The 27,951-nt window shown below is 38.5% G+C and overlaps 1 protein-coding gene across 4 annotated transcripts in view; it reads left to right on the top strand.

Moving 5' to 3' along the window:
- Positions 1-27,951, top strand: part of VSTM2B (V-set and transmembrane domain containing 2B) — a 177,030-nt gene that overhangs the window by 9,184 nt on the left and 139,895 nt on the right. For 2 of the 4 annotated variants that reach the window (XM_048958636.1, XM_048958635.1), the window contains exon 3: positions 12,514-12,604. The exons of the other annotated variants lie outside the window; for them this stretch is intronic. The gene's annotated coding sequence lies outside the window, so the exon portion shown is untranslated. The remainder of the gene's footprint in view (positions 1-12,513; positions 12,605-27,951) is intronic. 4 annotated transcript variants of the gene reach the window in all.

Here is a 27,951-nt window from a genome sequence, read left to right as displayed (position 1 = left end):
GATCTCAGACATGCATTTTCTCCTATGCAAAAAGCTGCAGAAGTGCATTTTTGTGAGTATGTGTATGTATAAAATAGTAGATAATACTCACTGTTGCCAGCTTGAGCACTTCTATTTCTCTACTGGTAAACTTTCAACCTGGAAGTGACAACTGCCTAAGGCATGTCTTTCCACTGTTCTGGGAAAAGGAAGAAAGGTTGTTTGTGGGAAGGATCTGAGAGATTTTTTAAGGTTGAAATAGAAAAAAATGGAATAACAAAGTTGATACATTCTTGCTGCTAACCAGAGGTGCATGGAATGAGACAAAAATAATCCTAAGAAAAGGACACTTTTGACTACAGGGATGCTCTGAGAAGCTTGATTTTTATTTTTTTTTTTAAATTTTTTTCCCCCTATATTTCTTTGTTAGGCTGAGTTCAATATTGAGTTCAATAGGGATTTCATACTAATAGAAATGGTGTGACAAGAATGGCATATTTTCTATCAGAGCAACTCTGCTGACATTACACTTATGAAAATGGGATCTAAATGACTAGGGCTAGAAGGTTTCTATCAGACCTTAAAAAAAAGCAACGAAATAAAAACAAACAACAAACTCTCCTTTACAGTCATTGCATTTCAGTTTTCATTCTTGCAGAATTGCTGCTCCAAGTTTATATTCACTCGTTTCAAGACCTTGATGCTATTGATATTTTAATTCCTTAAAACTGAAGTTCATGGATTTGAGGCAGTCCTTTTCAAGTTTTGCTGTTGTTTTACCTTTGAAATAGAGGGGACTGATGGTTCAGATTTATTTCAGGAGTTCTTAGTAATGTAATTTGTAGTTATGTTTGGATAAAGAATATTTATTGCGTTTTTTCATCCTATAATGAGTTTTACATTTCTTGGTTTAAAAAGAAGGTGACTTTGTTTCCACAGTTCCTATTTATGCCTTAGCTTGTCTATAGGGTAACTCTGTGTCCTTTTCATGTCTGTGTCTTTTGTAATTAATAGGAAAAACTCAGCAGGACACTGAGTTAGTTTTGCTTAAGCAGGAAGTTGCTGGGCTGCTTGCATCAGTCAGAGAGGAGATGCTTGTGTCAAATGAGCATGTCAGAAAGCTGAGGAGATGTTCTGTGGTGTTGGTGTAAGAAGTTGTTTGTGCTGAATATATTGCAGACGAGTTTGGAAACAGGCACCACTAGAAGCTGTGCAGCTTGCTGTGCTGTTCCATTTGGGGAGCTCTCAAGTTCTGAGCCTGCCCTTCAGTGCATTCCTGACTGCTGTAGTAGTATTGAGCTCTGCTCCTCTTGCTTTCCACAAAATTTATGTTAGGTCTTTGGATGTTTTTCCAGTTAAGTTAAGCAACTGCCAAAGAGAAACGAGTCCTTCATAATTTTCTGGTTCATGGACCGCTCTGTTACAATACACAAATTAGCTGTATGCTGTGCTGCAGCGACTCACTCCAGGTACTTCTAACATTGAACAAGTTGCATTATATGACACAGTATCTTGAGCTTAATGGTTTTTTTTCCTCTAAAGTTTGCTCCAGCCTCTGTTGTATTCGTTCTTCTTGATGCGAAAATTAAATGTGGTGATGTGGTGTGTGGGTTTGTGCTTTGTTTTTTGTTCTCTGGTGATTTTTACTTGAGAAGCTCTTTAAAACAGCTGACAATCACTGCAGATTGCATATGCAGGGCATGCCCCAGCCCCTAACTTCTTAAATTTGAACTCTTTTAGGATGTGTTTATCCTTATTTTACTGAGCTAAAATTGCTTGCTAGACATTGGTCCAAATCAATTAAGAAGCTGATTTATTTATTTTAGAGCTCATAAACATGATTTAAGATAATGACTGCCTAGACCTTATTTCTACACTCAGCACTACTGAATTATTCTATCCCTCTAGCCAAAGGTTTTCAAGATGGAGCAGAAGAGTAGAGTATAGTTTATATGTTTTCCTGAGGTAAATTCAGATGTTTCTGTCAATTCTTGCTTCCAAGATTTTACAAGGTCTGTAAATTAAGTGCTATAGATGGAGTTGTTGCCTGCCTGCTTTTGACAAGGAAGTCAAAGTTGATGGACATCGATTTGCCACTGGGAACCAAAACCATTAATTGAAGCTGTGGTGACTAATCCATTACTTTGCTCTGCTTTGTGAATCCCGACCTAAGTTGTTGCTACAATCAAAAATTCATTCATGCAAATGCACCTATTGTGATCAAAGGAATCAATTTTTCACTAGTCCTATAGTTGGCAGGCTCAGGGTTATAGAAACCAACCCACATATTGCTGAATTGCCAAAATGAACTGGCTGCTCCCAGGGGTTTGTGCGTGCGTGCACACATGAGCTGGGGAGATAGGATGCCCAAGCAAATGAGAGTGAAACGTACCACCTCTATCATGGCATGAAACAAGACAAGTTATATAGATCTTCAAAAGGAGCACGTAGGGATTGCTTGTGGTGGGCTGGTTTTTGGTTTTGTTTTGTTTCCTGGATTTATCTAGTTTGTAGATGCTCAGAATCTGCAGATACAGGAGAAGCTGCAGTGGAAGAAGAAGAGTAGTCCAATGCAATTTATTTATTTTGTTCTTACAAACTTGAGCTCTGGAAACTTGGGTTCTTTGTCAGGCTTTTTCCATCTGTGATGACTTCTGGTGGAAGGAAAGAGCATTTACTCAGAAAAGGTTTTGATAAGGAGCTTTTAATTCATATGAAGTACAGGAAAACACTGATGGAAGCCTCTTAAACACGCATGCTTCTGTGAGCTGATATTTGGGGAATGGTTTGAGCATCCCAGTAATAAATTGCTTTGTCACTAATCAATAGTGCTTGTGTTGATGAAAGTCATAAATGTTTGCTATGTCAGGTTCATGCTAGCCTAATGGGTAATAGCAAATAGCCTTAGTTCCTGTAAATGTGCAACTTTAATGCTACATTAGCAGGCAGTTCTTGAGATTGTTTATGTTCTATTGCTGCCTTTTATTAGCCCGTGTACTGATATATTATCTCAAAGGCTTGTTTTATTTTGAGATGTTGGAAGCCATAGGTTTTTGTGACTTTCATGTGTTGTTTGTTTTTTAAGTCCATGCGAGTAAAAAATACAAAGGCAAAGTATTAAGAGGTTGCTGCTGCTTGGAGTGGAGGAGTGGCTTGATTTTTAGGAGCAACTGTTTAGGGGTAAAATATACTTCATGTGTTCAGTGGAAATGGTATATATTGGGTTGGAAGGGACCTTTAAGATCATCTAGTTCCAACTCCCCTGCTTTGACCAGGGTGCTTCAAGCCTCATCCAGCCTGGCCTTGAATGCTTCCAGGCAGGGAGCATCCACAACCTCACTGGGCAACCTGTTCCAGTGTCTCACCCTCACAGTAAAGAATTTCTTTATGATATCTGGTCTGAATCTAGCCTCTTCCAGTTTAAAACCGTTTCCCTCAACCTGTTGCTACCTGCCCTTATAAAAACTCCCTCCTAGCTTTCCTGTAGGCCCTCTTCAGATACTGGAAGGCTGCTGTAGGGTCTTCCCAGAGCCCCAGCTCTCTCAGCCTGTCCTCATAGGTGAGGCGCTCCAGTCCTCTGATCATCTTCATGGCCCTCCTCTGGACCTGCTCCAACAACCCTGTGTCCTCCTTGTGTTGGGAGCTTCAGAACTGGACACGGTTTTCCAGGTGGGATGTCATGAGAGCAGAGCAGAGGGTCAGCATCACCTCCCTCAACTTGCTGGTCACACTTCTCCTGATGCAGCCATTCCTGAAATTTCTCAGATTTTCTTCTCATTAAAAGACAGGCCCTCTATCCTTAAGTTTTATAATTGAGGCTAGAAAAGTGCCATAAAATATCTAGGCTGGCATAAGTGTCCCACTTATAGTAGAGGCTACCTTGGTGATGGAGCAGGATCTCAGGTCAATTTTTAAGCTTTGTAATAATTAATATAGATAAAATAAAGTTACGTGTCTTTGGTTGGGAACAACAAAGTGTTAAATATGAAGCTGACAGCAGCTCGTTCTTAATTTCACATCATTCTTTTCAGAAGAAATCGCTAATCCTTTTGTACTGTTAATTAGCAAAGCAATATTACTTTGCTGAACTGAGACCATAGTTCTCATTTAAGTCTTCGCTATAAAGTATACATAACTGCTTATCATTGCTCGTATGTATGTGTGTGCGTGCTAGCTAAAGGAGAGGAAAACGTATCTTCTGTACGAAAAGTCACTGTAACATGTTAAATAACTGTTCAAATCATTCTCATATTCGTGATTTTTGTGCACATAAGTGTGAAACTATTCAGAGAGATTTGTTTGTTTTAAGACACCAGTGTTTAACCTTGTGAGAGTCGGTTGCAAGGGCTTTCTGCCTTTAGCTGACTTGGAGAGGGCTGCTTTGCTTCTCATTTGGCTTTGTCAGTTTGCAGCACTGTGCTGGTTTAATATTAGCATCAGGAATGTCATATCTAGGGGCTTTTTGTTTTCTGAACAACATTGAATACATTTACTTTGAAGTCTTGGATGTTACTTGGAGTAGCAGAAGTGTCATTTTTATTCAGATGGTTCCGGGACTCCAAAGATTCAAAAAATAAAACAAATAAAAACAACAAAAAACTCTTCAACCCAACAATATATTACATAGATGCTGAAAGTAAGCCAAAGCAGGCAAATAGCATCTTAGCTCTTCAGCTTTCATTCTGATTCCAGCAATACCCAGTGCACAAGTTCTGGCACCTGCCCTGGCTGTGTGGAACCCCAGGGCTTTGCTTCACTGTGGAACAGTTGCTTGCTAGCTCTGCTCTGCTGCCTGCTTGCAGCTGGATCATATGTTCTCCTGGCACAAGGACACCTCCCAGCTTTCTGAGGGATAAAAGAGCTAAATGAAGGAAGTTTCTTTGCTGTACTGTCAGGCTGATGTTCCAATCTTTATGGGTAAAATAAGGGATGTTAGATTTGTGCAGGAATTTGCTTGCCCCCTGAGGTCTCTGACTTGCTCCAAACAACTATTTGTTTTCAAAGGTATTTTACAGACATTTCACATGTGTACAATTCACATATGCATGAGGAAATGAATTGCAAATACTCTTCTGCCTGATAGGAAACTTGATCTAACAATGTGTATGTGTAAATATGGTCTATTGCTGGTGAGTTTGACTGCTGAAAATTGTAATCAGTAAATCCTTTGCAGGAAGTTCTTTGGAAGAGCTGGTGCACTTTTTGGTGTTAATTCTAATGTCAATACTTTTAAAAAGCATCATCATGTGAATGTGGGGAAAACAGTCTCTTTGGAGGGATTTTTCCTGGCTAAGATGTGATTTAAGAGAAAAACATAAATTTGGAAGGTCAGGAGTTTTAGTAGGTGTTTATTCTTGAAATTCTTCTTCTTTGACATATGTTAGTAAGAAAAGGGCTTGGCGTCCCAACTCTAAGAACTTATGCTACTGGCATCAAGAGCTGCTCTTCCTCATCTGGGTTATTACTTGGGTTTTGTGTTGTTTTTTTTTTTTTTAGGCACTACAGCAGTGTGATTGTAGATGGTTGAATGCCAAAGATCTGGTTTGTAAGATGAGGTTGCTACGACAATCAATCTCTGCACGTATTAATGATTTTTGAATTCTTATTGAAATTAGAGCATTTTTAATAAAACCCTTGCAATTCATTTATGTGGTGAATTTCAAAAGGAAGTTTTGTAAATGGTATCTGACTTACTGTCTTCCTTCTCTAATATTTCTACTGTGTTTGCAGTAAAAGCTATTTAGTGCTTTCCAGGAACTTTAGCACCTGGCTTTCTTCCAGTGTGTTTTTCATAACCAATGTTCTGGAATAGGTGGTGATTATGTATCTGTATAAGTGATTAAACACATTCTCATTACAAGTGAAGATTAACAGGGTTTTTCCTTATGGCCCAGCACAACGAGTTCCTCATCAGTGTTCTTTAATAACTTATCTATTTTTCCTTCTCTTCCATTTCATTTCTGCTCGGGACATTTTCTGACTCTGCTGACCACGTTAATCTTCAGTAGTGCCTGAGGGATTTTGCTTGTCTCCTTTGGCATAATCCTAAATTAGCTCCGTTCACATTTGTTCAGTATATGGCTCTGTATTTAATAGGACAATCTCTGTTCTTTTTTGGGATAATTAGTATTCCAGTCTTTTCTGAGACTGGTGATCTCAAGTCAGAACGTTTGCTGGCATTATATTAGTTTTTACTTCCTCACGACTAATACACAGACCACTTTGTCAGCAAAGCCAGTAGTTTGACTGTTCCTCTTGTAGTGACAGATGGCCTGGTAGATAGGAGTGTTAAATTCCATTTTCTTCTGAACAAAACAAATCCTTCAATTCCCATATCAGTGTTGGGCCCCTTCCACATTTTATCCGGGTTGGGCAGATATAACTTTCTAAAGATATTTCAGTGGAGCTTTTACTCATTTGTTTTGCTTTTGCTTTTTTTTTTTTTAATTCCTAAAGACCCCTCGAATATCGAGATGATAATGGCTGCTTAGCACATTTTAAAGTATGGAGATGGTTTTGGAATTATGATGTCATTTCCAAAATGTTGTAGGTGTGTTCAGGATTTGAAAGTCCTAGATGTAGAATGGGAAAATCTCAGGGAATTTGGTTAAAAGTGGCAACATTAGAAAGGAAGTTTCAGAGGTCCTAAGCAGTGTGCTGAGACAGCAGAATCAGCAGCTGTAATTGCATCCCTTATCGCAATGGATGGCTCCATAGAGCTACTACAATCTATGCAGCTGCAGTGCCCCTCAGTTTGTGTGTGAGTGCCATAGTTCTAGCTGATTGTACCAGTCATCTCAGTGCAAATTAAAACATTGGCCACCTTGAATGAAGCTCCTCCCAGTGAGAAGGAAATGAATATATTACAGATGGCAAGGGGAATACAGAATGGAAGCAGGATGTGGGGGGAGGCACCTATGCAGACCCATAGCTGTATTATTTTCCTTAATGCTCAGTGATTGTTGAGGAATCTCTTCAGCCTTAGTAATTCTTTGATGTTTTTACATCTCTGTGCAAAGCTGAACTTCATGTGCTGCTTTCCAATTTGGACATTACTGTGCTTTGCACTAGATGACTTTTTCCAATTTCTGATCTCTTCTGCTTCTTACTACTCTAGTGCTCTTCCAATATTCCCGTTCAGGAATCTGAAGTGTCTTGCATGTTCTGTGGTGATTATCTTCCTGTTGAATTATTGGTTTCCCTTACTTTACCCTTCACCCAAGACTCTGTTTCCATAGGGTTTTTTCTTTTTAGTTCTTCTTCTCCAGAAAGACAGAATTAGTTTCTAAAAAACTAAGAGCTGTTTATTCTTGTGTACTGCTAATCAACATTGAGCCCAACAAAAAAATTATGAAGGTACGTTTATATATTACTTACATATACACAAGCACTTTGTACTGTGGTTGTAAGATAGTATGTATTTTTTCTTATTCCACTCGAATCAGGATAGCCATTCAGATAACAAGGATTGAACAATGAGTTGCTTTAATTTCCAGACTGCAGAACTCTTTGGCAAGTTGGCAGTTTTTGTACTGCATTTTTTTTCCTCATAATGAATGAGATCTAGGAATACCAACTATGTAACCCATTAGAAAAGAATTCCCTGTGATCTGTATGAAGTTCACTGACTGGAGAGCAGCTAGGATTCAAGTAGCTTTCAAAAACACAAGGAATTCTATTCCTGTAGGAAAAAAAAAGGGGGGAAAAAAAAAAAAGAAATCTCACAGCTCAGGGTAGGACTTGGGCGTGATGTTTCAGCACATAAATGGTAAAATCAGTGAAGTACTGATTTCAAGAATAGGGCTCATAATGGAAATTATGAGTAACAGGCTCTTGTGTGTGTGGTACTTAGGAACCACAATTATAAGTTAAAGCATTTAGTAGAAAACTGCTGTCCAGCTGGTTGGAATAATCCACAGTGCAAAGGGGTGAAGTCTGTAAGCTTCAAGAGATGTTGAAAGAGATATTAAATGAAATTCAATTACCTAAAGCTTTTACGTGTCACAGAGGATTTAGAGACATATCTAAGATATAAGCCTTGCACCGTGTGTGATCTGTAACTAAAATCCGCATTTGCTGCATTCAAGACTCCTTGCAGCATCCAAGAGAAACAAATGGAGGATTGTCCTTACAAATAATTTACCTGCAACAATGCTGAGAGTAAGGACCTGAAGATTATTCTGTACCATGTTTTTCTCAGCTCACACAGATCTGCCTAATCATTCAAATTCTTTGAGTTAACTCTCATTTCCTTTTAACTGTTTCTCCGAGTGCTTGCTTCAAACAAACTTCAAACACTCAGACCTCCTAATAAAATCTTTGCCTTTAATAGAATTCATTCAGACTCAAACACTGCCTAAGCTTGTTTTCCAAGTGGCATGTTGAAGAGCCCAAGATTCCCTTATTTCACAGGTGTGCTGAAGTACAAAGAGCTGCGCAATCGTCAAGCCTACTGTAGGTAGGTGAAGTTAATTAACACTCCATATTGTTATTTGGCACATGTTGTGGCTATCAAGGGTTCTGGTTATCGAGCCTTGCCAACTAGGAGCAAAATAAGATATTTTTGTTTTCAGTTGTTTAGAAACTGGCTAGATTTTTATTTTTCAAAGTGAAAACATCTATGCATATGCTCCAGGAGAATTCTTTGCTTGTTCTGGAAAGATGCAGAATAGATGACATGATGGTTTTCAAGAATACAGGTTGTTTTTTTCCTACACTGAATGGGAATTATTTCTCTTTCTGAAAACCTCTGCTGCATACTTTGAAGCAGATGCTGGACACCTGTGTTAAACTGAAAACCACCCCCAATCTAACCAAATTGCAAGCTAAGTGTAAAGGAAGGTAGAGTAATTGCATTTTGAAGATACTTGCACTTTCTCAACAATTGCAGTTGTACTGTGCAGATGAGATGCTGGGGGATCTTTTGTAATTTGCTCATGTTTCATTTCACAGAAGAGATGGAAACAGACGCTGCAGGTAAGCTGGACTAGCTGAAATGCAGGTTTCTCTTGCCATGTCTCTTTTCTGCGTGGGAAATTGGAGGGATCAGGACTAAAGGAACTGATGGTTGGAAGTCCTAGGCCATGGGCTAGTCCTCATGTACAAACTAAACTGCTGAGACACGTTAGGTGTGTTTGTTCTCTACATGCTTTGTATGCCCATGTTCTCTTGTGTGGGATTTCATGGGCAGCAGCTACAAACACAGAGGAACCTGTAGTAGCTGTTCTGAACTGCTTTACTGTGTTCATCTATCAGCACTTCTGTAAAGTTCCATCAGCTTCAGTAGGCTGTCCCCTGAGAACGAACAACTTCCTAATGCAACAATGAATACTTGTTTATTTAGCGTTATTTTAAGCTTGTTTCTCTCATTCATGGAGTAAGAGAACATCTTTAGAAAACAAAATCTAATTAATCTAAGTGTATTGGATGCCTGTTAAAATTTGCCTGTCCTAGAATGTCCATTTATCATGATTATGACTGAACAACCAAATTGAGAAAGGTGCTGCTTCTTCATTTGATGCAAAAATGATGATTTATTACCCTGTTTTTTTGGTAATGGTTAAATCTAATGGACATTTCTGCATGACAAATCATTCATTTTCAGAGTAAAATTAGACATGTTATTCTTCTGTGTAGAACACAGCACAGCAATTTGTGAAATGTAGGAATCTTCTCTTCTGTAATTAAATAATTGCCACAGCATTAGCTGCATATATCGATTTAAATAACACAGGTACATATTAATACTTTACAAACAGGAGCTTATATCATATTAAAATCATGCAATCTGAGGAGGTCAAATTAAAATATTTACAAGTTACCCTTTTCTTCACCCTCATAAATTCCCTTTCACACATCTGAAAAACACTTATGATGATGAATAATCCTTCTCTGCATTCATTGTATGTACGTAATAGGAGTAGCACAAATGTTAACAAGGTACAATTACACCTTAGGGAAAAACTGATAGGAAATGTACTCAAGGGAAGGTCCTACATTCTCTTTATGCTACATGTTCCATCTTTAATTAGTTAATTCTATCGTTAGTGATAGTACTCCCCAACTGAGAACATTCATGGATTGATGTTTGGTCTATTAACTGAGCCTGATATATAAGCTTTGTTTTCTAAAATGCTGTGGACTGAAGATTTGCAAGGCATACAAATGCTTTGACATCTGTAATAAAATATATTTAAAAAAAAAAAACAAAACTTTTTTTTTTTTAATATATATATAAATAGGGATATAAATATATATATAAAGAGGGATATTACTACTGAACATTTACTTCCAGGCAGCTCTTTATAAAGATCCTTCCGAGTAATCCCTCAGTACACTCAGCTGCCAGGTTAGGGTCTTGATGCTACTCTTCTGTTATAGGAACAGAAGCTCTGTGGATTTCCTAAAGGAGAATCACTCTTCAGATGCTGTGACTCTAATAGGAAAAGATGTAAATTCTGTCATAGATTTCTGTGAAAGTCTGGCTGCTTTATTATTCAAACATTGTTGAAGAAACATATGTTTTAATCTATTTCTAGGCTTTTCTAGTCATCAGGAAAACTTCAGACAGACGGCGTTCTAATTAAACCATTTTCTATAAACTGAGACAGTTAATCCTTTGGTTGTGGGATTAGGCATTTGTGTTAGAACTGGGGTTTATTTAAGACCTTGTGCTTCAGATGTTCATGCTCTGGCTTGGCTCCTCCTCGTGCATAAAGGCATTTATTGTTAGTAGCAGCACTGTACAGTTATGTTATCAAAAAGCCAGCCTCAGGGGCAGGGCGGAGAAAACTAACACCTGAAAAGTGGGTCTGGGATGTAGAGTTTCTCTTTATGGGCTTGGACAGTGAGAATATAGAAATCGGAGAAAGTTCTGAATGAGATGAGGGCCAGAGATTTGGTGATGTACTGTCCTGGCAAAGATAATGCTGGTACAGTACTAAGACTGAGAGAAAGAAAGGACAAAGGAAAGACATGGAAGAGAAAGCAAATGGGAAATGTACAGTTTACTTGGTCCCAACATTCACAGATTGTGCAGGGAGAAAAATCTGTCTGACTGGGGTTGCTGTTGTGGGAGTTTTTCAGCACCTGTGGACACTCTGTGATGTAACTTTCTAGTAAATATGTTATTGCCTGCCACTGATAAGTAGGATTGCTGTGCTCTATGATGAGCTGTTGCATTCTAAAGCAATTTAAAAATCCTTGCCAATTTTAAAAAGAAAATTGCTGTTATTTAGCTATTCTTAATGTGCATTTCCTAATCAAACAACTCTTGAGAAACGTATCATTGACCTCAACAGAGTTTACTTGTGACATGTGATTGAACTTCTAGGCGAAATGTGGAATGTAACAGTATTAATAAAGAAAAGAATCTATACCTTGTGACAGATCGCTGAGCAAACATAGTGCTAGGAGAGATTTGGAAGCCTTGACACAATCTTTGTTTGTATTACTTTCAACAACAATCAAATGTTTGTATTACTTTATGTTTTGGGGTCCTCATGTGAGTGGCTAAAGGATTCATTTTGCTTTACATCTTACTGTCCGTGGGTTCTTCTCTTATCACGTGCATGTAGAAGTTTTCTGTAATGGTTCTGTGTCATGGTGGTGGGAGTGAGCACCCTAGTACAGACAGGTCTGTCATTACGTTAGCAAAAGTTTGTTCCTTTTAAACTGAAGATAAGCTCTATTTATGTCCACAATATTTAGATATGTATCTAACCACATTTGGGATGACGCCTTAGCATTTGCTTTATTTCTACCCTTCACTTCTAGCTGTTTTTCTTAACAAATGCCCTGTTTTGAACTGAACTATTCATCAGAGCATTTAAAACTTTTCAGGACGAGATCATCTCTTGCTTGTCTGTGAAGTGCTGAGTTCAGTAGGTGGTGCTGAGGAGTGGTAGGCAGTCTGTTCACTTTCTGTTCGCTTTTACTGGAGTAATGAATGGCGTGGAGTTCTCAGTGGCTGCTGGACTACATCTGCTGCTGTTCTAAAGATGGTTGTTTTTTTAACTTTCTCCTTTCCTGTTTGAACTGATCTGGTACATGTTTGCTGTGCTTATACAGATTGTTCAGATTAGAGTTTGAACGTCTTGGCATGCTTTTATATAACAGGTGTTATTTGAAATAGGCATTTCAAGTAGGAATATTCTCTCAAGTGTACAAGAAACAACAGAAAAATTAGTCAGAAATCTTTCTGTAAGTATGTAATGCCCAAGAATCTTCCTTGTTCTTTAAGATCCCACAGTATTAACTTAGAAAAATTCTTCCTCCCTTAAGCAAGGAATAATTTGTCTATTTTCAGGAATTTACACCCTGTTTCCCCTTCTCTTAGCTCACCTTTGACTTTAAATAACTCTTGCAAAATTTGAAGGGGGTGAAGCAGCACTTATCAGAATCTTGACAGGATGCTTCACTGCTCAGTAGAGTAATGCCCTGAAGGCATGTCTCATAATCCAAAGTTTTGACATGCATTCTCAGGGCCCAGACTGAGGAAAACGTACTCAGAGTGCTGGGTCTGTTTTTCTGCAGGTGGTCAAGCAAAAAAACTCGTCTGAAACCAGTGGTGTCAAAACTGAAACTATGAGTGAAAAATTAATCTGTGCTGTGTTTTAAAGCTGACGTAAGTATCTTGACACGTCAAAGTAGTCTTAACTTTTTTTTTTTACTAAGCTTTGTTGTTTTAATTGTTGGAACTTTACAGATGAGTATTATTACCATCACCTTTTTGTGAATGGGGAGCGGCGTCAGTCCTAAATGCAAATAGCTATAGACCATGCCTTGAAGAAGGCAGGGTTTTATTAGACACACAGGATTTGAAGTGATACATTAAGAAGCTTATTGCAATTCTAAGCATTGTTCCCATTCTCATTTTATACAAATCTGCTTAATGAGCTGTTTCTTAATGTAGCTCCAAAAATTGGTGTTGGTGGTGTACACTTTACAAGGCTAAGCTGTATCTGTCCCAAGTGGTTTGTTTCTTTATTTCATTCTCTCTCTGTTGAGTAGCTTTGCTGAAGATCTCTTTCTGTTCATCTGATTGACCCTACTTTTTCTTTTACCTGAATCAGTGGATAGAAACATTTAATTTTATGACTGATACGTGTTGGAGTTTCAAAATGGTTTTCATATTAAGTCACAAAATAAGAGGAAACTGTCTTCGTAATGACTTTCATGTGCTTTCTGAAGGCTGTCATGGGTCAGAAGTCAGGTTCATGGTTACAGGATGAGTGTTGTGTGATGGGATTAGAGTTAATGCATAGGAACTGGAAACACGATGCTACTAAAGGAAAAAATCCAATAGCTAATAGGTGAAAGCACTGTTAGGTCGGATTAGTCCATGGCATTCAGAAAGTTCATCCGCTATCTGTTATTAAAGCACATGTCCACAGTTCTTTGGACTCTCTTTCTAGAACTGACGCCTGCCATGAAGGGTGTTTGAAATCTGCAGGTAAAAGTTGTTGCTGACATCTCCCCTGGGAGCTGGAAACAAGCCTGTGAGGAGGATTGATAAAAAAACCTGCTGAGTTTAGGAAATTTTATAAATAAGCTAGCAAGCATTCAGTATGCTTGCTACAACTATTGAGTAGTTGTAAGTCTTGGGCACTTTTTTCTTCAAACCATAGTGTATTTGCACCCCCTCCTCCTTTTCTCCCTGTGCTCTCCCTTTCCCCAAAAATATTACCTGATAGCTGTTCATAAATTTTCGTGAAGGTTCAGATGTTACAAGAGTTAGGGTATGGGCAGATAGGATGACGAGCAGCCACTGCCAACAGCTCTTAACATGTATTAGAGTGAACGTGGAAAGTCTCAGTCACAGCATGAAACTCCTCACATCGTCTTGATGGGCAGGGAATCCTCAAGCGCAGCCTTTACCTCTGCTGTAGGGCTCTCTCCATCTCTTCTGATCACAGTGTTCTATTCTAAAGAGGTTGGCATCTCTGTTGAGACTACTAAATGCTAAAGATGAGAATCTGATTTGAAATATCTTTTTTTTACCCTATTTTATGTATAATGATTTGGAATAAAAATCTGTAACTGTTTTACCATACTCAGTCGCTGCTGCTGGTGATGAGTTGTGTTTACAAGTGACCATGCAACATGATGTGCATAAGCACTTCCCTTGGCTACCAGTAATCTCATTGCTCAGTAGGACTGGTTTGATGCTGAAGTTTCTCGCTGAATTGAGGTTGCAGTTGTTCACATGGGAGACATATAAAATGGGAGCTTTCTTCTTTATTGGCCTTTTCTGGAAAAACATCAACTTATGATAGATGTTTCATTCTTCAACTGTTTGGTTTAATAGAAATCAATGATAAGTTCATATCCTCAACTGGAACAAATAAATCAATTAACAGCAAAAAAAAAAAAAAGCTTGTGGTACTAATAGGAATGGGAGAGTGGTTGGACTAGATGATCTTGCAGGTCGTTTCCAACCTTGTGATTCTGTGATTCTGTGAAAGCAAAGTCAATATAAAGCATAAAACAGTGTTGGCCTGATTAAAATGTCCTTTGCACTTCAGAATTACTTACTGCCTAAATGCAGTGAATAGCAGTTCCTCATCCACCAGGATGGAGCGGGGAAATAAAAAGTGGGCTCCTTTCACCTGAAACAGTGAGTTTAGAAGTGTATCCCTGACTGCATGTGACTGCAGGCAGCTCTGCCTTTCCGTAACTGTTCTGCCCAGATCCTGTTGGAGGAAATGTGAGGCTTTCCATATGGTGAAGCATTCCTGAACATTTTTCCTGGTATATCAGGCCTGAGAAAATTTTCATTAATTCCAGGCAGTCTGCATTTCCAAACCGCTATTTCTCCCCATTCAGCACACACTGAAATGCAGTTCTTGCAACAAAAACTTGGTTAGGTCTTGGCTTCTCTGTATATTTTTTTATAATTGATTTGAGCAGTGATATAGGAGCTGGCACTTCCTTGTGCCTCTCTGTATAAGGTATATAATATGCCTTTTGTTTCTGTTCTAACTCTTTAAGAAAACTTACCTTGTTCAGACCAATGTCTTTGGATTTTTTGTTAGATAAGAAAAATAAGGTAGGAAATAGGAAGCAAGGAAGTGATCACGTAGTTATGTTTAGTATCTACTGTATTGTGGTAATAACAAAATAAATTTAAAAAGTGCGGCCATACTACAGTAAGACATTGTTCTTTCAATGCTTGCTGTTGTAATGTAACATTTTTATCTTCGGTAGCTTCTTTTACATAAGACAGTGACTTCAGGTTAATATTTCCGCTATTATTAGCAAAGAATATTGATTGAAGCAGGTATTTGATACTGGAATATTGATGTTAGATCATCCTAACGTTTCTTGCTTGAGTATCTGTCTAAATCGACTTATTTTCTGATTAGATTGCATTTGAATTTAGAATTTGAGACCTAGTGAATTTGCATATGATTTGAAGTCCTTAAAGTTCACGTGAATGGTTTTGATGGTGGTGCTAAGGTGCGTGACTATTGATTTATTTTTATTATTATTATTATGAATTGCCCACTGAAACTGCTTGGGTTTGAAGCAGGATTGACCCTTACTTTTCTAGTCTTCAAATTCACTTTGATAAATGATCTATGCCAGCAAGTGTGATACTTCAAGGAAGTGTGTAAAACAAAAAATGAAATGGAATGCATGCAAGTAAAAACAAATGTCTTGCCTTTGCTGTTGTAAACTGAGAAGCCATGTTTTAGGTTATCTAGTTAGTGGAAACAGTTTTTTCTTGTTTTTCTTCTGTTCTGAATGTGCCAATGGTTTCACATGGAACTCGTGTCTTCTGCTCTTTTTCACCAGAAACTGTATCCCAGGGCTTGTGTCTAAATGTTGTATGACCAGTAAAGCATGGGCCAGAACTCCTGTTGTCTGGCTATCAGCTGTTTAATCCCTAAGGAGCACGGTATGGTGGTGCGAATAAGCTCCCCTTTACAGATTCTTTTGCATTCTTTTGAGCATGTAGGCCTCATCTAAAATACAGAGACTTCATTTCTATTCATAGTAATGCTTTTGTAGCTTCTAAAAGCTCTTCTTTGCCATTTATTAGATGTGAATTTTATGGGAAATCTTTTTCATATCTGATAAATGCAAATAAAATGTGGTGGGCAGTTCTGATTTAAAGTGAGTTTAATAATTAGCTTCTTCTAGTGAATCCCATCAATGTGAAAATATATGCTCATTTCTGAGCCCTGCTGGCTCTGCCTGTGTTAGAGAGTATGAGATTTATTCCTGGTATATCGCAAAGTATAAAACAGTGAGTGCCTTTGAGTTGTTGAAGAGCATCAGTTGTAATCCTAGATCATTTCAGTTTGTTTTTGCTTTTCTAAAAAGCACTAAAAAAAAAAGCACAGTCTAAAAAGCACAGTCTAAAAAGCACAGTCTAAAACTATTCTTTGATGTGAAACAACTAGAGGATGTTGTAAGGCTTGCAATACAGCTGTCCTCCAGCTCAGATTACAGTGGCAGCGTTAATGCATCCACAGATGTGTCCACAAGCTGTGGCAGGAGTACAGGGAAGCAGCTTGGAGTCCCCTGCTCTGCTGCTGTTATCTGCTTGGGCCAGCTTCCAGCCCAGCAAATGCAGCTCTGTGCAAACTTTGCACTCAACTGTGCAACGGGTAAGCATAGAAAATGGCAACACCAATCTTTGCAAAAAGTTTCTGAGAGTCACGAGTGCAAAGCTGTAGCATGTGTACTTCTCATTTGGCTTTTAAACCTAAAGGTAGATATTGAACAGATTTCTTTAAGTCACCAATGTATATCGTTTGTTGATATTTTTAATATTCATTGAAACGTGCCAATCACTGCTTCTTGGGGAGCCTTATTATCTTGTTTAATACGTTTACCTATGTATCCCATTGACTTCCTTCAGGGGTGACAACTCTATCAATATAATTGTATACTGCTGGATGGCACAGAAGGAAGTTTCAGTGGAATAAGACTTTCCTGGCAAGAGCAAGGCAATGTTGTTTGCTTAAAGAAATTAGTCTATTGACAGTGTTAGTTGTGTTTAAAGTAGATAGTTAGAGATGCCACTATTTGTGTAAAAATGTTTTATAATTAATTGGAAATACACTTGAGGAAAGCCATGTCGATAGGATCATAACCATAAGATTGGTTTGTTTTACTGATTGTCACATTGTGTGTCTAATTGTTTGTTGAACTGGCATGGCTCACAGATGCATTTAATGAATCCCACTTGGATTGCCTTGGTTTGCATTGATCTTCCCTGAGACATAGGAGGACAAGATGCAAAGGCTGTGGTTTAATTAGACAACAGCTTTATTAATGTAGCTCATCTGGGAGCTATTCAGCAATAACTCATAAAGTACAGGTCATGGTGTCTTGAGTTACTTCTAGCTGTTGGAAGTTATCAGTTCACTTTCCAGGCTTTTGCTGGACACCCACTGCATCCTCCTTGTGTGAGAATTAAAGTATTAGGGTTTTTTTTATGGGTTAGCATTGGACTAAAACTCAGTTTCCCAGCTTCCAGTTATTTTTCAGCCTGGAAACAAGCTCCCCATGGTAAGAATGATCTGCACTATGTAACTTGTACAAGGACAATTTATTGACTAGGTTATCTGCCCTGCCTACAGCTTTGGATTGTTGGTAGCTAATAGCTTTTATAAAGTGTGTTCCCCAAGTGGAAAGAATAACACTATTGCTCCAAAATTACTGAAATCAGATATCATTATGGTAAGTAGTGACAGACTTTTCTTGTTGCTTCTCCTATTGTAATTATATATCTTTTGGTTTTGTAACCCTCTAAAGGCTTGACGCAAGTGATCCGCTGCAGAATTTCAGACCACTTTATAGTCAGTACTGCAGAAAGTGTGTGTCTGTCACAAACTCCTGTGATATTCTCATAAGATCTCATAATTTCCACCTAGCTATCTAAATAATCCCTGTGTCAGGCTGCTTCTCGCTGGTAGAAAACTTATAAAAGGCTCAACTGGCAGCGGCGCAAACCTCTTGTCATTTTTCTACAGTGTAATGGAACTGGATTTGTGGGTCCTTAGTATCCAGCCGTAAGCACTCAGCACTTGTGCCACCGTGGAGAATTCTCTGCAATTCAGAAGGGAAGGATGAGAAGCAAGAGTATTCAGACAGCCCAGGACTTGGTTACTCTACTAGCTTAGCCGAAGCACTCCTTGCAACCAAGAAAAGCACTAAGCTTCAGGATTTAGGTGGAGGTTTAAACTGACAGCACCTGGGACGTTTACTGCATGTATACTACTGATTTGTCTTTGCAGCAGGACTCCATGTCTTGGGTTGCGATTGGGCTTCACTGATGATGAGCGTAAGTTTTTTGGGTTCCTCAAATTAATGGTCTTAAGGTCCTAACTATGGAATCTGGAGTTCCAGCTTTACCAGCAGAGCTTTAAATGTTATCAAGCAGTTGCACATCTCTTTTTGTAGTCATATTTTCCCGCTGAAGAAAGAACAAATGCTAAAGAAGTTTAGAACAATTTCTGCTTCCCCTCTGCTGCTGTTCTGTACTGATATGCAGGGCGTCAGATCTTTGCTGCTCCCTCCCTGTTGTGAGCACTTGTATTCAAAGCCTTGTATAAATTTTCCTGTGAAGGTCTGTTTTTAAATTTTTTTTTTTAACACTTGATGAATATCCTGCAGCATCACCAGTTACTTCATGGTGCTGAATTAGTTTGTGCTGTTGATCTGGGCATGAGGGAATGGCTCAAGCTGAAGGTTATAAGGTCTGCATGCCACTGCGTGATACAGAAGAGCTAGTGATTACTTAGCCCTGCTGCCTGCTTCCCTGTCCTTGTCCCCTGCAGCTGTTCTTGTCATCCAAGAAAAGGGAATAATTAAATCACACTCAGTTTTTCCTGTTGAGCCAGATATAGCCTGCAGCCCTGTCTTTGAGGTAGTAGAGAGTGTGTTCTAACATGCATATTCAATATATGCTACAGTACTTTGTTTTACTGGATGCAGAGAAGTGTGTACAGGTTTGATTTTTGGAGGACATGACGGTTTTTTTATTCTATTCTAAATTCCTGCACTTAGTAGAAATATGAAATAATTCCTAGTTGTTCCATTGCTTCAAATAGAAGTGCTGTTCATAGCTGCTGAAGTAATTTATATCGAACTGTAGAGTGTGACCTTGTATGACTGAAAAAAATATTTTGAAAATATTTTTTGAATTTATTTTAGAGATTGATGTTATGTGAGCATGGAAAGGAATTTTCCTGAAAACTAGACCTGAGGTCTGAGTATGTCTGCATTTGGGGACTGAGTTAAATGAAAGGTTATAGGAACAGACGTTTAGTTTGTCACTAAGACAAAATCTTTGCCACTTACTCCTTTATTTGTCCAATAACAAAAGCAACAGTCTTCATTCTTTTGCTTTGCTTCCACATTTTGTTGTCTCTGTAGCATTGGCTTGATAGAAGAATAATTTGCATGTTAACTTGTTTAATGCAGTGATGCTGCCTGTTGTAGTATGTATGGATAATTAGGAATTTGGAATCATCTGCAGTTGATGCTGTGTTTGTTCTCAGTTGGCTTGTGCTTGCATAAGCTGATAGAAAATGTTACACAAACACAGTTCCTTTGGCATTTGGTTAGCTAACTGCAAATAATCTAGTCTTATGGCCTCTCTGGAATAGAAGTCTTTAGCTCTTAGTCTGCTGGCTGACAAGTCTCCTCTGTTGAAAAGGGGAGGGTGAGTTTCTTTTATGTAACTTATATTACAGGAAAATTAAAGCTGTGAAAAATGATCATGAAGAAGTCCTGCACTCTAACTTTGTTTCTGTTCTTTGGATACTTGCATTCTTCAAAGATTTTGCTTTGTATCTCCTTCAGTAGCAGTGCAGCTATGCTGATGTGTGTTTGTGCTGTCTGAGTATTTCTGGAGCGCTGACATATTTTCAGAGAATACAGTGTTATCGATTGCAAGGCAATAGTGAGATGTGATCTCTTACAAAGGAATTAAGTGCTTTGCTCTGCTGCAATTTTCTCACTTAATGATGTAATAGTTTAGTAGATTGCTTAATGTATTAAATAACAAATGGTACACTTTACCTGTAGACCTCTTTGCTGCTCTGTGGCCTTTGTCAGTTTTGCACATTTGTCACTGCACATTAGGGCAGCCCTGTCCTAAGCCCTTTAAAAAAAAAGTTGATGTTTAATTGTTGGTGTCATTACCTCCAGTAACTTGTGTTCTGACAAAGATTTTCTTAAAACAGACTTTTAATCTATTGGCCATAAAAGGAAAATAACATTTTAATTATGAAAGCATCATTGGAATGTAAGCAATTCTGTCTTTCACAGAAAGGGGAATTAAGGTCCAGAGAGAAGGTTCAGAGATGATCAGACTCCTCAGAGATGCGCAATGAAAGGACAAGAGATTAAAGCTGCACCAAGGGCATTTTCTCATTAGGAATTTTGACATCAGGGGCCCAGGAGGTGTGCAGCTTCCTGTGCCATTAGGGACAAGATTCTGGTGTGATGACTTGAAATGAGCCCTGTTTCAGGTGATCCCTAGAGGTCTCTTCCTGCTGAAGTTGTTTTTAAGATTTTTAGTTAAGACAGAAGATGCAAACTACTCACCTTCGCTCTATTACGAGGAAAAATCACACACACAGATAATCCATTTGGAACATGTGAAGTTGTAACCAGCCCTTCCTGTGCTGCAGATAGCCTGCTCCTCCTTCACCTCCCTTCTTGCTGCTGTGCAAGACCTCAGGGGAGAAGGATTTGCTGACAGCTGATTTATTTTGAAACATTAATTGTGCCTATCTCTTAGCTAATGTGTGATACTGCTAGAGCATAATAATAGTGTCCAAAATCAAGTGGTCTCCTCTCTTGTTTTGTACTGATGCCACCAAAATATTAATAGATCTGCCAGCTGATCTTTTGTTCAGTAAGTTAATCTAGACAAGAATTACAAAATACAAATAAAGCATCTTGTGATTAACATGCATTGTACCACACTGCAAACATCTGGCTGTAGTAAAAAACCTGCTCATTTCAGCTTTTGTAAGGAAAACATAAGACTTACAAATGAATTTTCAGCCATAAGCACTGATGTCCTATCTAGAGCTTTTTTTCACTCTCTGGAAAAGAAAAAACTGGACTTTTTTCTCTTAGCGTTTTGGTTTGATTTTTTTCAAAATGTGAATTCTGAAGATGTATTTCTAACAGGATTATTTACATAATAAGGAGTATTTGTGAACAGCGAGATTAAAAAACAAACAAAAAATCCAACAAAATAAAACAAAAAAACACACAACCTGAAGAATCATTGAATCATTGCAGAATATTTGACTTTTAGGTTCCTAGAATGCCATTGAAAGGACACTAAAAGTATCGTATATGCATCTGCATTGAATTCCTCGCTTGTCTGTGCTTCTATTGGTGATTTTTTTAATGTGAAAATATTCATGAGATATAAATGAAGATATACTATACCCAGTAATCTGTAAGCACTCGAAGTATTTAACGTGTATGGAAATGTTTTTATTAAGCTCTTATACGTTATCTGGATGTTAAATAGGCATATGTGCAACATAAATATCTGAAATACTTGTATGCTGATAACATGGTTCCTGATTTTTGCAGTTGAGTATGTATGTTCAGAAACTGGGTCTGATTAGGACCCTGACAGTGGAGCTTAATGCAGGTGCATTAGCATGCATCAATCAGATGAAAGAATACAGACCCAGACTTTCAGCTGCCTGGAGACCAAAGACAAAAGTCTCATTACTACCTTAAATCTACAATGCTAACAAAAATAGAACAAATTGGTTCAGGAGAGATGTATGTTTGGCGAGGGAATGGAGTGGAGGGAATTTCAGAGGGACCCATGAGAACATACTTAAAACAAGCTTTTGGGAAACTGGAACAGAAAATATTGTCTCTCCAGCTGCACACACTGCATGACTGAGCAATTAACTACCATTCACTGACTTCACAGATTTGAAGTAAACCAGGATATAATTTTATCTAAAAAGCACTGAAAGCACCAATAGTTTACGATGGCAGCAGACTGCACGTTTAAGCATATTTTCTGAAAAATGGATCTCCCTGGAATGGAAGCAAATATCTTAGCCTAGCATAGTTTAGCTTTTAGAATACCTTCGTATCTTTTCTGCTTACATACCTTGGGATGAATAAAACCCAAAGTTTAGGCTTGCTTGAAAGATGACACATGTCTGGCAGCAAGGTTTTGGCCATCTTGGTGCAAAATCAGTTGGCTTGTTGATGTTGTTTTCTGAAAATACCTATAGAAATCATTCCCTTGTTTAGAATTTCAACTTCTTTAAAGTCTCAGTTGCTGTGTTAAATTAAGTTTAACTCTAATTTCAGCTTTGTGACAAAAGTCAGACTCTAGGAGCGGTAAGATCTGGGAGTTTAATGCAAACAGAATGCTACTCAGAATTGCCAAGGCTCTCCAGAACTGTGTGACTTCATCAGGACGACTGTGCAGTAAGTCAGGCAACAAAGGGATATCACAGAAATACGAATAATAAATGCACATAAGATGTTCCAAAGTTACAGTAATGTACAGTTATAATTTGTTCTTCCATGTTACAGAGGTCAGAAAGCCATAGTTATATCAAATGATATGAGTTTTTACCTTTGAAAGGATTTGTAGGAGGAAATTCTTCAATTATTAAAAACAGCTTAGAGGATTTAGTCCAAGATTTATTTAGTAATTAAATATGGCAACTTGGATTCAAATTTCAAGTCTCATCTTTAGTGGGTTTTGATAACATAATAAGAATTTCTCAAAAAAGTTGTGGCTGAAGATGTTATTTTTGCTGCACATACAATTTTCACAGCAGTACTCCTCTTCTTTAGGCTGCTGTTCATTCATAGTATAGTCTCTACATCTCCAAATTCTGGTGCAATTGTTTTGTACATGTACACCAAGGAAAAAAACATGTTGTTTTTACACCATTTACACAGCCCAGTTGTTTATACTGCATGTAACTTTATCAGTTTCTACTAAGTTCAGTTAAAATGCTTCTTGTTTATCTCCAATAGGAAGGAAGGGTTAGAAAGGCCCTAATCAGTACCATAAAGAAATACCATTCCTGTATACTAACAAATGAATGTCTGTACATGTAAGAAATGCAATTGGGAGTGAAACATTTAGGTTCTGGGCACACAAGCAAGCGTGGGAGGTCTCAGGGCAGCAGAAGGTGTTGGGCAGGCAGCAGTGGGCACAGGATGTGGGCTCTGACTGTCATAATCAAACATTTCACGAAGCTGTGTTTGGGGAAATGGTAGGAGGGGGTCTTTCCTTTTGTGCAGGTGTTTGGGGCCAGGATAGCTAGACATTTTTTGCTTATGATATGAGAACCCTTGTGTTCTACCATAAATTACACAGGCTGTGTAATCCGGTGAGGAGGTTGCTTGCAGAGGGCTCTTGGGGAAGCCTTCCTATATGTGTTTCCAAAGCTTTTGTTGTTATCTGGAACTCTCCCAAAAGACTGTTGTGTTTGGGTGGGTTTTTTTATTTGTTTGTTTGTTTGTTTATTTTTTGTAACTTAGCCCAGGAAAGGAAGAGGATCAGGGCAGCTGTCTGCCCGTTGCTGCCAGCTCTTGTGGCTGCATTTCCTCCTAAAAGCTATGGCAATGTTGCAGTAGATTTTTGGGATAAAAAATAAAGTATCTGAACGCCCCTGGCTTCTGCCTAGAGGTTTGGTTTCTTCATACTGTGGATGTGCGTTTCATTGTATGATAGGGCTCCTGAAACCACATCAAACTATCCAGTGAGCACCCGAGAATGGTAGCAGTAACAGGTGCTGGTGCCCTTCTTGTAGGCTGAGTCTCTAGGCTGCCCCTGCCAGTAGCAGTTCCAGCTGGAAGCTGATACTTTCATTCCTGTGCCTGTTTCCTTCTTAAAGACAAACGGATTGTGTGTGAGAAAAGGTGAGGGGTTGACTGACATCTTTGCAGAGAGATATCATGGATCTCTGGAGAAATACTGCATTGAAAAGAATTTAATCCAAAACATTTCTAAGGAAATAAATGGTGTTATCATTGTTAGATCAAGTTTATTTGGTGCTTACAACAGTGATTTTAAAACAGCTCTAACAATTTAGAACAGTAAGATTTGAGTCTGTTTAAATGTTCACTTGTCAAACTGATGTACTGTCCCGAGACTTTTTTTTTTTGCAAAATAATGTACTGGAACCCTTTATTTGCAGTGGCCAACATGCATGCTCTATATGTTGACTGTAATAATAGCCTTGCACCATGAGCCTCAACTTGGACGCTGCGCTTGCCTCCTTTGCAAATGCAGGTTTAAGAAAATAGTATTTTTAGGTTTTACCTATTCTTTACTGGAATGCAATCAAACACTGAGTTAAGGTTTAATGAGCGCTAGAAGGATGCACGAATAACTTCATGGCAGATAAATCACCTTTCATTGAAACCAGCATCGCGAAGTTTGTGTGTAAAGGCACACAGAAACAAATAATGCCACTTATGTTAGTCATTCTTGAGGTTACCTAAGTCACAGAAGTACAAGAAAACTTGTTTCAGGGAATAGAAAATCATGAGGCTGTAACCCAGGCTGCAGTGAGACTAAAAGCAATGTCTGATCAGCTGTGTGCTGCTGGATCCTGCTGGGGTGGGGGATGCTGCTCTGTGCAGTGGCTTTCTCAGCACATGGCAATAGCAGCACCAATGGCTGGTTGGTCCCAGACATTGTTTGCTTCAGTGCTTTTGTTTATTGCAGCTCAAAATGTTCTTATACAGATTTTTCTGCCCTTGCACACTGTGACAGGAATTTTGCTTCTGAAATGATTGTGACATGCTAATGAAGCACAGGTAGATTGAAATACACGTAGTGCTTTTAATGCAGAGAAGAGAAAGTGGATTCAAAGCCATTGCAGACTTTCTGCATATACTGATACATCTCTAAGGGATTCTGTCATGCAGACAAGATGATACAGGTTGAAGCAGTTTTTAAGTAATAAGTACGTGTTCCTTTCTGATGCTGGAATGAACACAGTAGGGAGCAATACCATACTACTAGCCTAAGACCTTACAGAGAAACTGTTTTACAGCAGCCTCCCTGGTACGCTGGGCAGCAATTTTTAAAACAAATGTGAAAACCTTTTCAATTGCAGCATGTAAATTTTAAATCTTAATACAGAGTTGGAGTGAAACAATTTCTTGTAAATACCTGGCTGTAGAGGAAATTATAAGGCTAAGCGTCTGCTCTTGCTTGTTTTACAGGGCTTTAATTTTGTTGACTTGATTAATATGCAGTGGGGATGCATATTGTCTCTGGGACCAACTGCTGCTTCCTATGAGCTGGAGTTAAGAAAATTCTATGTTGTATTTCAGATATAACACTGTACACTTCACCTATGGTCATTCTGCTTCTCCCGTGGTGTTGTGCTTTGCAATGGGAGTTCTGGTTGTCTGATGATTTCCCTCCTGATAGGAAAGATAAGAGGTCTGCCATGCAACTTTCTGTAAATACAGTAGATCTGTATTTGTCCAGTTTGTGTCTGGAGAAATTTGAACTCATTTATGTGATTTTGAATAGAACTGAAGTGCTAAAATAATAAAAACGAATGGAAAAGTGATTATACAAATTTGATGTGTTGTTTAGAGACTCAGAGCAGGCGTGATGCAATGCCACAATAAATGTAGAGTCCAAATAGATAGAATCCAGGTCAGGGTGACAGAAATTATCAGAAGTCTGAAAAAATAACTGACAAACATTCCAAGCTGCAGTTCTTTTCCCTCACTTTGCTCTTTTTTTTTTTTTGTCTCCATGAAGTTTTATAAATATGCAGAAGTGACTGTACAGGGTTGAATTTCTGTCTACCTTTTTTAGATGCAGGAAGTAACATGGGCTTACCAGCAATGCCTAGAAGGGATTCCTGGGAATGGAGAGGAGTGCCCTTGCCTGTTCTTAAGGCTGAGTTAGACAAAGAATGGGGCAGAACTGTTGCCCCTGCACTGCTGCCTCCTGGGCACCAACATTCAAAGTAAAGTGATGAGGACTGCAAGGATGTGGGAAAGGGCTGCCAAGGGCAATGGGTGGAAATTGGAGAATGAGCCCCCAAAATGGGGGGCTGGGTGCTGCAGTGAGAGGGCTCTTTTTTGCCCAAGGTCTGCATCCTGCCTGCGTGTTCTGTGGGAAGGACCTGACCAAGCACTTGTCAGGTTGGCTTGAGCCACGGGGGGCTGTGGGAAGGTTTCAAGATTGCCATAATATTGAATGTTTCAATTTAAAGTCACTGCATGACCTTACTCCTTAAATTCTTCTGCAGTGGTACTGTAAATACAGAGACGAATTTCTCAAGTTTGAACGCGCTCTTTTGTATGTTTGAGTAACGTTGCTTCACTTGAATACTGTGAAAGGGAGAACTCCCAAACTGAATAAAAACATTTCTACGTTTGTAATGGGAAAATGTGAAAGCTGGCCAGTCTTTAGCAAGAGTCAGCTTTCAAAGCCTAAGCTTATTCTTTCTGACTTTGCACACTGCAATTCTCTTTGTGAGTGGATAGTTCTGTGCTGTGTTTTGTTCTATTTTTCCTTTATGACAGCATCTCATACCCTGAAATGCAGGTAAGAGATTGCAGGCTGGAAAGACTAATTAATTAAAATATTAGAATAGCTTAGCTGTGAAAGATGGTGACAGCAATAAAAGCTGATATTTACATCAGCAACAGTAGTGCTGCTGTATTTTATTGCACGGTAGCCTCTAAGGTTGTCTATTTGTGTCGATGTTGTATAATCATGTAAGACTTCATCAGCTTGCTTTCTGTCAGCTTGATATGTTACTTTTTGACCTGAGCAGTGTGTTTGGAATTGTAGTGCTTGAACTGCAGCATCCAAGTCTGCAGGCTCTGTCATTTTTCTGAACTGCCCTATAAAAGTACTGTTCATATAGCTTAATTGTTTTAAGTTTGTGATGTTCAGAGGTATTGTTCCTTTGCTTTGGTGAAAGACCCAAATGTGATTTTTTAAAATGTTCATTGATTACCTTTAAATATGGAAACAAACCCAATGCTAATCTCTTCTTTCTGAAGTGTTGTTATGTGTGATAAAAGTACTTTGCATAATAGATTTTGAACATAGATAGTGTAATCTAAGGATTTGAGGCAGTATTTGCCCTATTCTGTCAGGACAAAAATGACTAAGAATTAAATTGTAATGTTCATTAATGAAGAAGAAAAACTAGAAGAAAACTGGAGAATGCTAGAAAAAAAAAAAAAAAAAGTTTATTTCTTGCAACTTCTTATTGTAACAGTTCTTTAAATGGAGACCATCAAATGTCATCGGGAGCAATAGGGCAATTGTTTTGTCCCAGCACTTTGGGCAACAAAAACTGTGGAAGGGATGCACTACAGATGGATGGGGAGGATTGTAGGGAAGCACATGAAATAATTGTTCTGTCCCAGTGTTGCTTTAGACTGCTAGGAAGCAGTAATTGATTGCATGTGAACTTACAGGTTTGGGCAAAGAAAAATAAAAAAGCTTTCTGTAATAGGTAGCTTCTGTGTATTGATTGATATGAAGATATTAATATGTATTGAGTAGTTACTTTGTTTACTATCTCTCTCAAGTGAATGCTATTTGCCTGTTCAATAATTCACTAAACCAGTGACGCAAGTTGATGGGAAATGTATGAAGTTCCATTAGAACATTTATCATCAGGAGAGAAAAGAATGAGTGTTCAGTGCATAAATAGCAACAAATTCACGACAGCATCCAGACAGATGCTGCTGTGCTTCTGGTCTTCTCCAGATGTGAGAAAATACCATAAGCATGCATTCTTTTTGTTCATAATTATTCACATAGTTAGTTACAGCAAATATCTGGTATAAAACCTGCTATAATTACTATCAAAAATGGAACAAATATTTTGGAAATACCCCCCCCCCCCCATATTTGGACAGATCTTGCTTCCATCAGTAAAGTACTCCAGTGAAGCTGAGGAAGTTGATCTGAGGCTGACTAGTGTTAGGAAATAGACA

Source organism: Lagopus muta, chromosome 12, assembly GCF_023343835.1.
Source record: "Lagopus muta isolate bLagMut1 chromosome 12, bLagMut1 primary, whole genome shotgun sequence".
Classification (NCBI taxonomy): Eukaryota; Metazoa; Chordata; class Aves; order Galliformes; family Phasianidae; genus Lagopus; species Lagopus muta.
The sequence above is the reverse complement of the archived record's forward strand: the minus strand, read 5'-3'. Positions and strand labels throughout refer to the sequence as shown.